The sequence below is a fragment of the Macaca nemestrina genome, chromosome 4, assembly GCF_043159975.1.
Source record: "Macaca nemestrina isolate mMacNem1 chromosome 4, mMacNem.hap1, whole genome shotgun sequence".
Taxonomy (NCBI): Eukaryota; Metazoa; Chordata; class Mammalia; order Primates; family Cercopithecidae; genus Macaca; species Macaca nemestrina.
In genome coordinates, this window is record NC_092128.1 from 124,429,299 (window position 1) to 124,446,760 (window position 17,462).

Genomic DNA, 17,462 nt, shown 5'->3' on the forward strand with positions numbered 1-17,462 from the left:
TTGTGTGTCCATTTTGTATCCTGCAATTTTACTGAATTTATCAGTTCTAATAGTTTTTGGGTGGAGTATTAGGTTTTTCCAAATATATCATATCATCTACAAACAAGGATGATTTCACTTTTTCCTTTCTAATTTGGATGCCCTTTCTTTCTTTCTTTTTGTTGTCTGATTGTTCTAGCTAGGACTTCCAGTACTAGGTTGAATCACTGATGACAGAGAGGATCTTTATAATGTTCCAGATCTAAGAGGAAAGGCTTTCTATTTTCCCCCATTCAGTATGACACTGAGTGGTCTATCATATATGGCATTTATTATGTTGAGATATGTTCCTTCTATACCTAGTATTTTAGGGTTTTTACCCTGAAACAATGTTGAACTTTATCCAATGCTTTTTTGGCATTAATTGAAATGATCATATCTTTTTTGTCCTTTATTCCGTTGATCTGATGTATTGCATTGATAGATTTGCATATGTTGAACCATCCTTGCATCCCAGGGATAAATCCCACTTGGTCATAATGAATAATCTTTTTAATGCATTGTTGAATTCGGTTTGCTAGTATTTTGTTGAGGATTTTTGCATCAATATTCATCAGAGATATTGGCCTTTAGTTTTTGTTTTTGCTTTTTTTTTTCTTGGAGACAGACTCTCACTCTGTCACCCAGACTGGAGTGCAATGCCACAGTCTCGGCTCACCAGAACCTCCACCTTCTGGGTTCAAGTGATTCTCATGCCTCAGCTTATCAAGTAGGTGAAACTACAGGCATGCGCCACCATGCCTGGTGAATTTTTGTATTTTTGGTATAGACAGGGTTTCACCATGTTGGCCAGGCTGATCTCAAACTTCTGGCCTCAAGCAATCTGCCCTCCTCAGCCTCCCCAAAGTGCTGGGATTATAGGCATGAGCCTCTGCACCTGGCCTTTTTTTTTTTTTTTTTTTTTGATTTGTCTTTTTCTGGTTTTGGTATCAGGGTAATACTGGCCTCGTAGATTGAGTTTGGAAGTATTCATTCTTTCTCTATTTTTTGAAATAGTTTGAGCAGGATTGATATTAATTCATTAAATGTTTGGTAAAATTCAGCAGTGAAGTCATTGGGTTCTGGGCTTACTTTACTGAGTGACTTTTTATTATGGCTTGGATTTTGTTATTGTTGGTCTGTTCAGGATTTGGATTTCTTTGTGGTTTGATCTTTGTAGATTGTATGTGTCTAGGAATGTATTCACTTCTTCCAGATTTTCCAATTTATTGCCATATCATTGTTTGTAGTAGCCACTAATGATCCTTTGAATTTCTGTGGTATCAGTTATAATGTCTCCTTTTTCATCTCTGATTTCATTTATTTGGACTTTTCTCTTTTTTCCTTAGTCTGGCTAAAGGTTTATAAATTTTTTTTTATCTTTTCAAAAAAACTTTTTTTGATATTTTACATTATTTTCTTCATGTCAAATTCATTTATGTCTGCTCTGATCTTTATTATTTCATTTCTTCTCCTAATTTTGGTTCAGTTTGCTCTTGCTTTTCTAGTTCTTTAAGATGCATCATTAGGTTATTTATTTGAAGTTTTTCTTATTTTTTGATGTAGGCATTTACAGCTATAAATTTCACTCTGTACTGCTTTCCTGTATCTCATTAATTCTGGTATGATTTGTTTCTATTATCATTTATCTCAAGAAATTTATTAGTTTCCTTTTTAATTTCTTTATTGACCCACTGGTCATTCAGGATCATTTTGTTTAATTTCCATGTGTTTGCATAGTTTCCAAAATTCCTCTTGTTATGGATTTCTATTTTTATTCCATTGTGGTTAAAGAAGATGCTTGTTATTCTTTCAATTTTTCTAAATGTTTTAAGGCTTGTTTTTTGGTCTAACATGTGGCCTAACCTTGAGAAAGATCCATGTGCTGAGGGAATATGTATTCTGTAGCTGTTGGATGAAATGTTCTGTAAATATCTATTAGGTTCATTTATTGTATAGTGCAGATTAAGTCTGCTATTTCTTTGTTGATTTGCTGTCTGGATGATCTGTCCAAAGCTGAAAGCAGAGTGTTAAAGTCTCCAGCAATTATTGTATCAGGGCCTAACTCTCTCTTTAGTGCTAATAATATTTGCTTTATGTATCTGGGTCCTCCAGTGTTGAGTGAATATCTATTTACAACCATTATATCCTCTTGCTGAATTTATCCCTTTAACATTATGTAATGACCATGTACATCTGATTGGAAGTTCTGCTTTCATGTTGGGCTAGATCCAGTCGTTAATGGAACTATACATGCCCATATCTATGGGTCTTCATTTTGATTCGGTCAGTTTCCTCAGACAATCATTCCCTGACTCTGGCCTGGAATCACAATTCTGGCTGTCAGAATCCTGGGAAGTAAGAAGAAAGCAGAGAGGGACAGAACCCCATCTTTCAGCCCCTGACTTTGCATCATTGCATCTCACTTCTACATTCCGGTCTTTCTGATGGTCTTCATTGCCAGAGCATCTCCCCCAAAGCATCCCAGAAAATGCCTGAAAAATTCAAATGTTAACTTGTGGCAAGTGGCAATCCCAGATTAAATGGTAGTAAGTCACAAAATGAACCAAAATGCCCAGAGTCACTCTCAATTTAGATATGCTGGATGCAGAAGTTTCTGTAATTCCATACAGTTCCATTCCTTCCCTCCCTCATATAATATTATTTCTCTGTAACAGATATAATATCATGGGCACTGGGATTCAAAGACTAATTTTCTATCAGATTAGCAATCTGCACAAAAGAGGGACCTTAGCTCTTGAATTTTCCAGCAAAAAAGTTTTTTGAAATTCATTTCTTTTCATGGCATGTGCCAGTCCTTGTCATGTTGCATCAGCCTCTCTCTATAGATGTGCCTGCCTCTTACAGATGAGTCTTGGTGTTCTGCCTGAGCCCTTTACACACATAACCAGTTCTATCTCAGGCCTGGCCTCTGGAGCCCTGCCTGGAGCGAGGACATGTACCCAGGGTCCCCAGCTTCTCCTTAGTGGACTGTGCTCTGAGGTGGGGGTACTTGCTAGCTGTGTTGTCAGGAGAAGTCCTGGGATGGGGAACCTTCAGCTGTGTTCCCCTTATGAAAATCCCATTTGAACCCTTCCTCTGCTTTAGAGCTTCCTATGCCCTTGCTAGCATTTCCTTTAGTTTATAAGAAATAATTTGTGATTGTGGCATTATCAATGACTAAAAGGATGTGGGGGGAGCCTATAGTTGTGTATTTTAAGCATTTTATCGTAACAAGTTGAACATACACAAAAATAGGAAAAAAAAAATCAAATTGTTCACCCACACAGATCCCCAAACTTAAAATATTACCAGATCATCTTCCTCTTTTTAAATATTTTTTCTTTTTTCTTTTTGGCTGAAGCATTTTAAAGCAAATCAGAGATATCATATCATTTCAAGGTAATATCTCACATTACCTACGTCTTTGTACTGAGAGTGGGTTTCTTAGGTTTTTCCTTTTTTTTTTTTCCCTAATCTGACAGTCTCCTTTTTTAAAAGATATATTTTTAAAAGATACTGACTATTCACTGAAGGGTGGCAGGTGGGAAGGAGGAAGTGTACCGAAAGAAGGGTTCTGTCCCATGAATTTAATTAGTTCAGATGGTCTAATGATTGTTCTATATGTGCATTTTAGTTCATATTGCTGTGTATGAAAGGATAAAAAAGTCCAAGTCCTAATACTCGACATATGTTAAAAGTAGAGGTAGTAATATTACCACCCCTTTATAAATGTCCTTGGTTTGTTTTTAGGAAGGCCTGTCTTCCAAGAATGACCTTTGTTACTCTACCTTTTGGAGTTGGACATAGTTCTGTACCCAGTCACTGGGATAGTGGAAGAGGGCGAAGAGGAGGGGTAAAGAGAAGAGCTCTTTTTAGGACCTCCATAGCTAGAAGATGGTTTCAGATGACAACCATAGGTCTGTATGAGCATTTTTAGTAAAGTGTTTATTGTGGAAAAATTCACTATTTTCCAACTTCTAAGTTTTATAGATGTTCTGAGGTGGCAATGTATGATAAAAGCAGAGCTAGTGAATTAGCCAACTTGTAAATACGTTTTTGTTATAACTGATGGAAAAGGACCATATTGGATATGGAATTGTTAGACCACCTCTGAGAAGTTTATGTCAGGACTTGTTGATTAGGTGAGCAGTAAAGAAACAAAAGGAAGTATAAGAGGAGAGGAGTAAGCAACGTGTTCATATTTATATTTTGAGGATAGCCAGTGATGTATGTGCATCTTTTTTGGCTGTACCATAGGAATACATTAAGTAATTCAGTAGAAACACACCTTCTTGCTAATATATGAATAGCATAGATCTGATAATGAATTACCTTAGAAACATACTTAGTTTAAATTGTTGTTTTATGGTTCACTTTAATTGAGCATTAAGTGAATATTTTAATCAGAAAATTAATATTTTAATCAGAACTTTGCAAATACTTTTATCTAGAGACCTGTGATCATTTTTGTTTTCTATGAAATTTTTGTTCTGAAAAAGGCAATATTGCATTTTTTTCCTAATAGACTGAGTTGATGTAGCATATTCTTGGTTATCAAAATATTCACATACCTTTGATTTTTGAATTGGTAAATAGACAAGATGTGTGAAAACAGCATGACATATACTATATAATCTCAACTCCGTAAAATTAGATCTTGCATCTATATACACACAGGACCTAGAAGGACACATCGAACTGTGAACTACATGTGGTTGTGAATGAGTTTGCTTTTTTCTTCTGTTTTTCAAGTTCTTATAATGCACATATTCACTTAAAAATATATACGTTAAAAAACTAATGACAAAAAGATATAATACAAGTATCTATATAAATAAAAATGAATACAATGTAAATATGACTGTGTCACATCTATCTTCTTATTAACTGTTTTCCATCATGTGTTGTCCTGTCTGTTCTTTTACCACTTTCTTTCTCTTTTCTTGTCTTTTGTAGATTAATTTTTTTATTTTTAATAATTCCATTGTGGCCACTATTGTATTACTAATAATACATATTTTGAAGAATTTTCTAGTATTTATGTTATGTATCTTAACTTATGGCAGTACTCCTTCAAAATGTATCACTTGATCTATATTGGGAGATACAAATATTATAGGTTTATTTTCTTCATTCTATATTTTGTTCTATTTTATTTCTGTATATATTATACATTTCATACATTTCTATTTCTACACGTTAGAAATTTCAATATATTTATATAATTTTTCTTTAGATAGTCAATTATCTTTTAAAGTGATGAAAAGCAAATTAAGGATTTCTCTTATATGTACTCTCATATTTGCAAATCATATATCTGATAAGGAACTTTCATTCTAAATGTATGAATAACTCCTACAACTAAAAAATTTAAATTTTCAAACAATCAAGAATTAGGCAAAAATTCTGAAGAGCTACTTCTCTAAAGAAGATATACACGTGGCCAGTAAGCAAATACAAGATACTCAACTTCATTTGCTATTAAGAAAATGCACACCAAAACCATGAAACACCACTTCACCCCGTTAGAATGGCTAAATATAAAAGATGGATAACAAATTTTGGAAAGGTTGTGGAAAAAAATGAAAATCTTATACATTGCTTATGAGGATGCAGAATATTTCAGCCTTTTTGAAAAGTTGTTTGGCAGTATCTCCAAAGTTTAAACAAAGAGTTACCATATGACACATCAATTTCACTGCTAGTTATATACCCAAGAGAAATGAAAAATATATAGCTACACAAAGACTAGCAAATTAATGTATGTAGCAGCATTTTTTTGTAACAGCCAAACAGTAAAACTACCCAAATGTCCATTACTTGATGACTGAATGAGTAAAATGTAATACATATACACCATGGAATATTATTAGGCAACAAAAAGGAATAAAGTACTGATGCACGCTACAACATAGGTAAACCTTGCTCTGATTCCATTCCCACAAAATGTCCAGAATAGGCAAGTCAATAGAGATTGAATGTAACTAGTGATTGTCCAGGTCTGGGCTGTGAGATGGATTGGGCTTTATTGCTCATCGGTCTGAAGATTTTGATGGAAGTGATGGAAAGCTTTAAAAGTAGTTATGGTAATGGTTGCACATCTGCAACTATATTGATATATCCTTGTTATACAGTGGATTCTGAGCTTTAAATGGGTGAGTTGTGTGTTATGTGAATTATTTCTCGGTAGAGCTGCTAAAGAAAAAGAGGTCATTTCAATGACACACAATATTCAATAGGCACACAATGTTGAACAAAGCAAGCAACAATTTACGTAGATGTTTTGCCATGCATAACACAAATTTACGATTACTTAGCCGGAGATAGATACCCTCCTTGTCAGAGATTCCTTCAACACAGTCAATTTTATGTTCTGTTGTTTGCATTCCTTACTCGTGGGTACCTGTGTTTAGACAGGACTCTCTTTGTTGCAGATTATAGAAATCCAGTACAAGTTACTCTAAAGAAATGAATATTAATCTGCTCATGTGACTGAAACAGACAGACAGAGGTGACGTGCCTTCCATCTTGTGCCCATTGCACTTCCCAGGTGAACTCTGCCGTGCTGCAAACCTACACGTCCTAACCTGCATGGCCAGAGCAGTGCAAAGACGTTTTCTACCCAAAAGCTCTGTTTTTATGCTATAGGATTTTTTGTTTGTTTGTTTTTTGTTTTTGTTTTTGTTTTTGAGAAGGAGTCTTGCTGTGTGGCCCAGGCTGGAGTGCAGTGGCGCTATCTCGGCTCATAGCAAGCTCCGCCTCCCGGGTTCACGCCATTCTCCTGCCTCAGCCTCCTGAGTAGCTGGGACTACAGGCACTCGCCACCATGCCCAGCTAAATTTTGTTTTTGTACTTTTAGTAGAGATGGGGTTTCACCGTGTTAGCCAGGATGGTCTCGATATCCTGACCGCGTGATCCGCCCGCCTCGGCCTTCCAAATTGCTGGGAATACAGGCGTGAACCACCACGCCTGGCCTATGCTATAGGACTTATGCTATAACTACTTAAGTTCCTGACAAGACTTTACATAGTTGCATAGCCAGTTCTCATTTAAAAAATTCAACAAGGAGAGATACTAAGAAGGGAGAAAACAAATCTGTCTACTAGCAAGGTGAAGAATGCCGATCGGTTACATTCCTGTCTGCCCATAGCTTGAAGTTAATTGAGAAGTGAGGTGTAAGAATCATAAAAATAGAAATAACAGCTTAAATGAAATTAAAGCTTAAACAATAAAATATTATATCAATATAATTACAGGGAATAGCATCTATTATAAAAATTATAATAAAATTAAAGCTGTTGAATAACAGCTTAAATAAAATTAAAGCTAATTGGAGAGTGAGGTTGAGATGTATGGCCAAATGACCTTCATATGACTGTCCTGGACAAGCATCAACTGGAGGTGAGATCATCTCTGTGTTGTAGAGGAAGCCAAGCTACACTGGGGAGGAGAGCTCTTGGGGTGCCCTGCCTCATCTCACCAACCTGCCCCCCACCACCCTAGTCTTCTTTGGGGGAGGAGTAAGAAAAGGAATGTTTAAAAATTATAATAACTCTCTCTATACTTTTGTCTTCTGAGGAGGGGCACTTTTCTTTCCCTTCATGGAAAAGTTAGACATTTGGTAAGTTTTTCTGATACTACCCAGAACAGAAAGAAATAAGTACATTTACAGTTGGCCCTCTATATTTGTGGATTCTGATTTTGCAGATTCAATTAGTCATGGATGGAAAATATTCAGAACAAAAGGGATGATGTGTCTGTACTGAACATGCATAGACATTTTTTTCTTGTAATCATTGCCTAAACAATATAGTCCAACAACTGTTTACATAGAATTTACTGTGTATTAGGTGTTACAAGTAATCCAGAAATGACTTAAATTATACAGGAGGATGTGTGCAAAAAGATTTATATCAGAAACTTGAGCAATCACAGATTTCGGTATCCACAGGGGTCTTGCAACCAATCCCCACAGGTACCAAAAAACAGCTGTCTTCAAAAGTTGGCTCAGCTAAGGGACATACAAGTACGCATGTGAAGTACAGAAACATAGATGCACACACATCACTGTCAGCATGGCTTTCATTCTGTTCTCACACAGAAAAATGATGGGAACTCACTCTTACTCTTCTGTTTGCATGGGTGTCCTGGAGGAAATGTTTGAATCTGACACAAATAACTGTTGCTGTGTAAAGAGTTTTATTAACTACATTGATGGTGCTTTGATATATGTTATTGTATCTTAAAACCATGAAACAGACTTTAATTTGGCTAAATCAAATAATCATGATGGGGTGACTAAATATCATTGTAACGCAGCATAATAGTGCTGATCTAAATTGAATTATAGAGGTCTCAGAATTAAAAATCAACTATGCTGCAATATTTCAGAAAAGTGATTAGCTTGTAATGAATGTAAAATTAAAGAGCTCTTCCCTTTAATTTAAATGTCTTTGAAATTAAAATTCATTTTCCACTTAAGAACCAACTAGTTCTTTAAATATTAGTAATTATAAACTAGCCATTAATTTTAAATGAACAGCAAAAGATACTATCATTATCATTATTATTATGATTTTATCTTTTGATGTCTCAGAATGTGTTGAAATAGTGTTAACAGTGACTTTCCTCATTTCTCAAAGAACATAAACTACAAAAAGACTATCAAAAATATAAAAATAGGTAAGAAAAGCACATTTCTATAGATCAGTCTCTCTCTGGGAAATAGATTCATATATTTGGGGCTCAAAATTTAATGTAATAAAAACCTTCTTGATTAAATTTTCTGTGACTTCACTCTTTAAAATTTAAAATTTTGGATAATCCTAACTGTAAGTAATTAAATAGTATCAATATAAAGGAAATTAATTAAAATATACTGTCAGCTAGTTCCATAATTCATATTTTGACTGTGAACTCAATCCCAATTACTCAAAAAACTATGATTGAACAAAAAGTATTCCTAGTTTCACATCACAAATATATTTTAATGTGAAATGAAATTGTTTTAAATTTGAAAAGCTAGAAAAATATTTAAAATGTGACCTACAAAGTTAAAAAAAAATCTGAAACTTTCCAAAACGTTATTTAGTGACATATTGATACTAAAAAGAGTACCTAATTTTTATACTCAGTGGATGTCATTGTTGACTATTCTTGGCTTTTTTATCATCCATATATTTGAATGACTAAATAAGAATGGATAGGTAATTTGCCAGCTATTAAATATATAGACAAAACAATGACTTAATCATCCTCAGTATATATAATTTATTTCTTCCTTCAGTTCTCAACACACTGCTTTTATTTTCCCTTTCTTATTCTTATGTTTTATATCAACTTTAAATTATCAAGTAATAACAATAGTAAGGAACCTTATTTACCACTTACATAGTACTTTAAGGTGGTTTATATACTTTTCTCATTGCTACGGCACTCGATGTGAGAAAATCCTTTTCTTTCATAATTTTAAAGAACGAACTGTAAGTCAGAGAATCTTATGACCTACCAAAATACAGAACTAGAAAGTTTGGAGGTTAGTCTGATGCCCAACATATGTGGACCCACATTCAGTCTTCTTTCCTCTGCAAGTCCTGTCTCTCTTGTTTACATTTAATGAAAGTACAGTTATAGCTAAACTTTAAAAGACCTGCTTTCTAGTTTAATCCAGAGTCAGCAAATAAACTGACTATAAGAATGACAGGGTGAAATAATGGCTGTTTTCAAGACAACCTCAGCAATGACTGGATAACACATGCTGTGGGGTTTGTTATGTTGATGATTGACAGTGAGAGAATTAGAATACAGTTTCTAGAATTATTCTCAATCAAAGGCAAACAAAATGTACACTAGTGAGAAAGACTGAAACCCGAGGTAGTTGAAGGAAATTTTAATAGCACACATAGCTTCTTTGAAGTCTATTAAAGCAGAAGAACTGCTATCCAAGTTACTCAGAAAATTTGCCAATGAGTTTATGAACATATTCTTGAAATGAGTTGAGAAAACTTGGTGAAGTTCTGTAAGTTTTTTAAAGTTTGACAAATAATCATTACACTTTGAAAAGTTGGACAAAGATTGTGCTTACTGCTGATGTGTAGTATAATATTGCCTTCTTGTCTAAGGAACACATCATTAAAGCTGAAAGATGGTTCCTTAGAGGAGGCGGTGAATTTGGGCCCACAAACAACAAATCATGTCAGACTAGGCATTTGTGGACAAGATTTAGAAAAGTGCAAGATCAAAATGATGGATTAGTAGCTGATTGAAAAACTCAACCCAAAGTGGTGATTAATGGATAGATGTCGACGTTAAGGTGGTTTCCAGTAGGGTGCCACGGGCTTTATCCTTGGCTATGTCCTTTTCAACCTTTTATTAATCATTTGAATAAAAATATAAAAGGCATGACCATCTAATCTGTGCAGGACCAGTAGCAAGGATATATAGCAATTGTGTGAAATGACAAGCTAAACAATAAGGGATTTTACATAATGCCTTAAAACAATCAGTTCAACAATGTAATGGGCAAAACAAAACAAAAAACCAACAAACAAAAACCCCACAGACATGAATATGTAATCTGCAAAAAAATGGAAGAGTAGTTATTTTAAATGAGGGGAATAGTGACTCCATTCAATTTTATAGTGACCCAAGGATACCTAAAGATCTGTATTTAGGTTATGATGCACACTTTAAAGGAAAACGTCAAATTAGAACACATTGAAAGAAAAACAAAGAGGAAACGTATGTTATATAAAAATTTTAAAAAACATATGTTGTATAAAAAGTATATATAAAACTACTTTTAGTAGCTACTTTTTTTTTTCCAGGCAATATCGGTTCACAGTAAAAGATAGGCTGATTGGTTCGCTATAGCTTATAAGATAGTTTGTATTTATTGTGTGCTTATGTATTGGCAGAAGGAAGGATGGTGCTTGGAAACTACGAGAAGGCAGATTTATAACCCAGCAGCTCATCAGTATAAAAATGACTGAGCAGATTCAGTAGGCTGTGAGATGCCATCCATGTTTATGTTCGAATATAAGCCAAATGACTATTTGGGTCAGGAATGGTGTCTCTAGGGAATATCAGCTGCAAGATGTAATTTCCGAGTGCTTTTCGTATGTTATTTCTAGCAGCAAAGCCAAGTCAGATACAAAAATGAAATATAAAAGGCAGATAGAACAGCTATTACATTGAGTGCATCAAGAGCTCTATGTAAAAGAAAAATATAAGCTCCATCTCTGTGGTAGACGATATTACAATGTTAAAATATTTGCTGCTTCTCACAGGATTAAGAAAGCAAGTAAGTTTTTGAGAGAGTTGTATTTCCAATAGCCATCAGTTTGAGCCAGAAGAAAGTTTGATGCTTCAGAATTTAAAATAGGCTTTGGTTCACGCAACTTCAAAGGACAAGAAACAGACTGAGAAGACCATCTGGCCCCAGGGAGGATGCATTCTCAATGACCCTCTCAGATGTGACAAAGTAAGATGGTAAAAAAGAGAGAACATCTTCAAAAACAGAACCAAGGGTCATGGAGGGAAAAATATACTGGGAGGAAAGTGTCTAATCCCAGGGTATGCAGTCAGGACCCAAAGAATATTCTCCACCTTAAGGACAGGAGCCTCTCAAAATTCTGCCTAGCAGGTTTCTGGGATTGCTACAGACCAGTGATGGCAGGTCCAGTTGTTCTGTTTTCCCAGTGGGAGCATGTATTGCAGTGCTATTGTTCCTGTTGCTCTCCTGAATACAAAGAGGAGTGAGTCATTGAGGTTGAGTTTGCTTCACGGTCTCCAGACTGGATGAGACAGGCGCACGATGGAGGCTGTGGCTGGGAATTTGGGATTGTTGCCTCGGATTAGGGAGTGTGTATGCTCTGAATGTGGTGGGGGAGCAAAATGATGCCCAGAAAGATAGACAGTGTTTGAGTACACCTTAAAGTGTTCCCTACTCCTTCCTGGGGAAGAAGCATACAGTCATCTCTTGGTATTCATAGGGAATTGGTTCTAGGAGCTCCCTCAGATACCAAAGTCCATGGATGCTAAAATCCCTGTTATAAAATATCACAGTAATTGTATATTACCTATGCACATCATTTACTTTAAATCATCTCTAGGTTACTTGTAATAGTACAATGCCTACATATCAGTTTATTCCAGTGGATTCAAGATAGTACTGGGCATATGGTAAATTTAAGTACTGATTTTTGGGACTTCGTGGCTTTTTTTTCTAAATATTTTCAATCTATGGTTGGTAGAATCCGTGGATAGGAACCCATGGATATAGAGGACCCACTGTATTTCCCCATCTCATTGACATCAGCCCTGTCCTTGTAACTTGTTTGGGGCCATAAAAAGAAATGAAAATGACATATTTTCTTCCCGGAAAAAAAATCCGCTTCCTGGAAAAATATCTTTCTCCCTGCTATGAACTGATACTGCTTCAAAGCCCAGGCTGATGTCAAAATGATGTGGAACAGAGGCAGCCAATGTGTTGTAGATATATAGTGTGAGTGAGAAACAATGTCTTGTTGAAAGCCACTGAGATTTTGAGTCGCTTGTTACCACAGCGTAACATAGATTATCTTGACAATGTAATTGTCTATGAGAAAGGAGAATGTTCTATTGAGAGAAAAATTTACTTCAACTAAAGAAAAACTGTGAAGCAAATCATCGAGTCCTATAGTGTGTGTATTTTAGATGCTATGGTGTAAAATGCTTTATTATGAGCAAATAAGGCAGCTAGATATTTTATCAAAATTGAAAACTAAAGACAAAATTAAGAGAAGGCAAAGGAGCTTATATACTAATTTATACAAGTAGAAGCAATGTTCTTAAATAAGATTATGCCCTGTTGCCCATCACAAGATACGGACACCACTGCTGAATTCCCTTCATGTGCCACGTAAAGTAGTAAGAATCACTGGTTGTGAAATTATTTCAATGAAAAGATTACCTTTACCTGTACTACATATAAATCTCTACATTATAGATAGTGAATATTGGTAGAAGGACAAAGTTGAGATGATAGAATGTTATGAAATAAAAATTGTTACGGAAAATGGTCCTTAGGTAGCTGTGGGTGGATTTGATGAAGTGACTATCCAGGAAGGATCAGAGATAAGATGCCTGCCAACCCTGATGAAGGAAGAACTAGAGAAAACTCACCAGAAGATCAGTACTTCCTGCTGCTGCAGTACTTCCTGCTGCTGCAGTACTTCCTGCTGCTGTAGTACTTCCTGCTGCTGCAGTACTTCCTGCTGCTGCAGTACTTCCTGCTGCTGCAGTACTTCCTGCTGCTGTGTCCTCACACGGAGGAAGGGGTGAGGCAGCTTTCTGGACTCTCTTTGATAAGGGCACTTATCCCATTCATGAGGTTTCTCTGCCCTCATAACTGAATTGCTTCTCAAAGTCTCCACCTCCAAATTCCATCACACTGGAGATTGGGTATCAACGTGTGAATGAGAGGGAGGAGCACAAACATTTGATCCATAGTGGAGGGAAAATTAACTTCCAGGGTTACTTCATTGTTTGGTCACAATAGGCATACCTGGGTTACCTTATGATGGCTACTCAACATGGTATCCAGAATTTTCTTTGGAAATTTTCTTAGATCCTTTTAGTAAATTTGGTGCTTAAAGATTTCTGATCTAAATCCTACTATTTGTTTCATCAAAAAACTTGTACAATTGTGTTTTTTAGATTTTACTGAATTTTAATTTACAAAGATAACCTTCTTTTCAAAATAGGCAAACACATTGTTTTTCAAAGGTTTTAGTCACCTTTTTAATATGTGCTTTATTATAAAAGTCAATTCTAGGTTTCTCAGGATAACTTTCAAAAATACTCTTCATGTAGATTTACAATTTTTAAATAATATTTAAAGTAATGCCTCAAACACTTCAGGCAATCTGAATGTGTGTCTGGATATCGAATGCATTAATGTTTTCCTTCCCTAAACAAAATTGCCATCTACAGTAATAAATAACGGTGATCACCTTCCTCATGGCCATTCTCTTTTCTCCATCAAGAGTCATCACTTTTTTTTTCTCCCAGTTCTAATTTCCTTTCTCTATTTTGCATTATGAAATCCCTTGGTGTTTTCTTGTATCAACTTTTAATTTAAAACCATGAATTTAATTAGAGCATAAAATTATTTTTTGAGATCAACAAGATATTGAATTTAGCTCTTTCCAGCAGCAATTCAGGGTTTACTGTATTACAGGCTTCCCTACCTCAAAATAAAACTCAACCCAATAGGTTTGTTTTTCAGAGTCATTTTGAAAAATTGTATTTAGCCTATCAACTTAGTATTTTATTAATTTGTTAGTTTTCACATTTTATATATTTTAGAGAAATTTTTGTTTTATAATTGTATTGTTCTAAGAATAGTTTGACATTGCAATTAGCAATAAAGTGCCACCTTCATCAGGTGACAACGAATACACTTTAGAATATTTTATAATTAGCATTTAGACTTTTTGCTTCAGAGGTAATTAGAATTTTATTACAAAGCTTCTAAAGTCATTCAAAATATAATTTTTACTTTCAATAATGGCAAAGTTTGTTTAAATATGTGTTTTAATTTATAACCTTGAAGGATAGTTATTCTTCCAAATTTGGATGCTGAAAATGTCCTAAGATTAATTTATTCTAAAAAGATTTTAAGATATAAGTGAAATGAACTGAGGAGACATCAACAATAGCTAGAAACACCAGTTTGAATAAAGAAATTGACATTTAGGTAGGAGCAGAAACAGAACCATGGAAAAAGCCATAAGCCCACTTGAGGACACAACTTCTTACCATGATCCTGCGTGCTCCCCTAACCTTTCCCACTGCCCTTTCCTTCCTCTCAGCCCAGTGAATAGAGTCAGCACAGTCACGCCAGGCTTGGGAAATAATGGGAAGCTGAGGGCAGGTGGGGTAAGCAGCACCTGTACAGAGGCAACACCTTGTACCGCCTAGCTGGACTAAGGACCTTCTGTTTGATGCTGTTCTGCCTCCCCTCTCATGCCCGAGGTCCCTCTCATCCAAGTGGCCCTCATCAGGTTCCTGCCCCCTGGCTGGCATCCAAGCCAGGTAGTTCAACCTTTTTGAAGGTGCTGTGTTGCACAAGGGAGAGGGGGTGGACTATCGGGGCTGATGTCCATCCTGAGCCTCATGCCCCAGTCTGTATCTGCATTGAGCAAAGTGTATCTTTCCTGATTCTCACAGAGGCACATTTGTGGGGGCCCTGGTCAGCCTTCTGTAACCCTAGCTGTCACCCATTTTTGACCTCCTCCTGCCAGCCCCTTTCCCTAAGAACAGGAGTATTCAGTTGCCTTTTTGTTTATGTGGGCTACACCAGAATCTCACCCCTTCTGTGTTTCTTGCAGATCTTTGCCTTGACCTTGTGGAACTGTCCAGCCATCTAGCTCCCAAAAGCAATGCTTAAATCATTCCTGAAATCACATCGGATGCGAGTGACATCATCTCATTAGCCTTGGGCAAGTTTCCCAACGCCTGTGTAACCAATCCCACATTTCCTCTGGAAATGGGAGAAATAATACCTATCTCTAGGGTCACTGTTAGATTTAAATTTACCCCTGTGTAAAACAGTGCCTTATTCTCTTTTCTTTTATCAATTTAATTTTTATTTTAACTGACAACTGTATATAATTTTATATTTATGGGGTACAAAGTCATGTTTTGATACATATATACATTGCAGAATGGGCGAATCCTGCTGATTAATGTATCCATCACCCCACATACTTACCATGTCTTTGTGGCAAGAACATTTAAAATCCACTGTTCTGTTACTTTTGAAATATACAATACATTATTGTTAACTTTAGTCACCTTGTACAATGGATCACCAGAAGGTATTCCTCCTGCCTAACTGAAACACTGTACCATTTTACCAATACTGCTGTCCTCACCCACCACCACCCTGTCTGCAGTAACCACCATTCTACTCTCTAATTCTGTGGGTTTGAATTTTTTTAGATTTCACGTGTAAGTGAGATCATGCAAAATTTGTCTTCCTGTGCCTGGTTTATTTTGCTCAGCATAGTGTACTCTAGGTTTGCCCACATTGTAACAATAATGTTATTTGGTTCTTTTTTAAGGCTGAATAGTACTCCATTGTGTATATGTATATATGTGTATGTGTATATCATATGCTTACATTATATATATCATATGTATAATATGTAATATGATATATATATTATATGTTTTAATGTTTTAAAGATTTAATGCTTATACTACATGGTATATGAGATATATATGTATACATACACACGTATATATGTGTGTATATCTACATGGTATATGAGATATATATGAGATATATATGCATACATATATACACGTATATATATATGTATACACACACATATATATATCAGATATTTTAATTGCTTCATCTGTTGATGGGCATTTAGGTTCCCATATCTTGGCTACTATGAATAATCCTGTGATGAACATGGGAGTGCAGATATCTCTATTGGGTGTAGATTTCTTTTTATTTTTGAGACAGAGTCTCACTCTGTTGTCCAGGCTGGAGTGCACTGGCGTGATCTCAGATCACTGCAACCTCTGCCTCCTGGGTTCAAGGGATTCTCGTGTCTCAGCCTCCCAAGTAGCTGGGATTACAGGTGTGTACCACCATGCCTGGCTAAGTTTTGTATTTCTGGTAGAGATGGGATTTTTCCATGTTGGCCAGGGTGGTCTTGAACTCCTGACCTCAAGTGATCCACCCACCTTGGCCTCCCAAAGTGCTGGGATTACAGGCATGAGCCACCGCACCCGACCTCAGGTGTAGATTTCATTTTTCTCAGGTATAACCCCAAAAGACAGATTGCTAGGTCTTATTTTAATTCTATTTTCAATTTGCTGAGGAAACTCCACACTGCTTTCCATAATGGCTGCATCAATTTACATTCTCGCTATCTATATACACACTTTCCCTTTTCTCCACGTCCTCACCAATGCTTGTTATCTCTTGCCTTTTAAAAATAATAGCCATCCTAACAGGCGTGAGATGATATCTTATTGTGGTTTTGGTTTCCAGTTCCTTGATGTTGAGAACTTTTCTCATATACTTGCACGTTACTTTTACGGATAAATATCTATTCAGGTCCATTGCCCATTTTTTTGGCCAGGTTATTTGTTATTTTGCTATTGAATGTATGAGCTCCTTATGTATTTTGATTATTAATCTCTTATCGTATATAAGATTCACAAATATTTTCTCCTATTCTGTAGGCTGGCTTTTCATTTTGTTGATTTTCTGTTGCTGTGCAGAAACATTTTAGTTTGATGTTTAGCTTACATTAGTTTACTTTGATATTTTATTGTTTATGCTCTTTTTTCCCTGAGATTTTGGTATAATAGCTAAAAAAATTATTGCCCCCACTGCTGGGCATGTATCCAAAAGAAAGGAACTCAGTATGTCA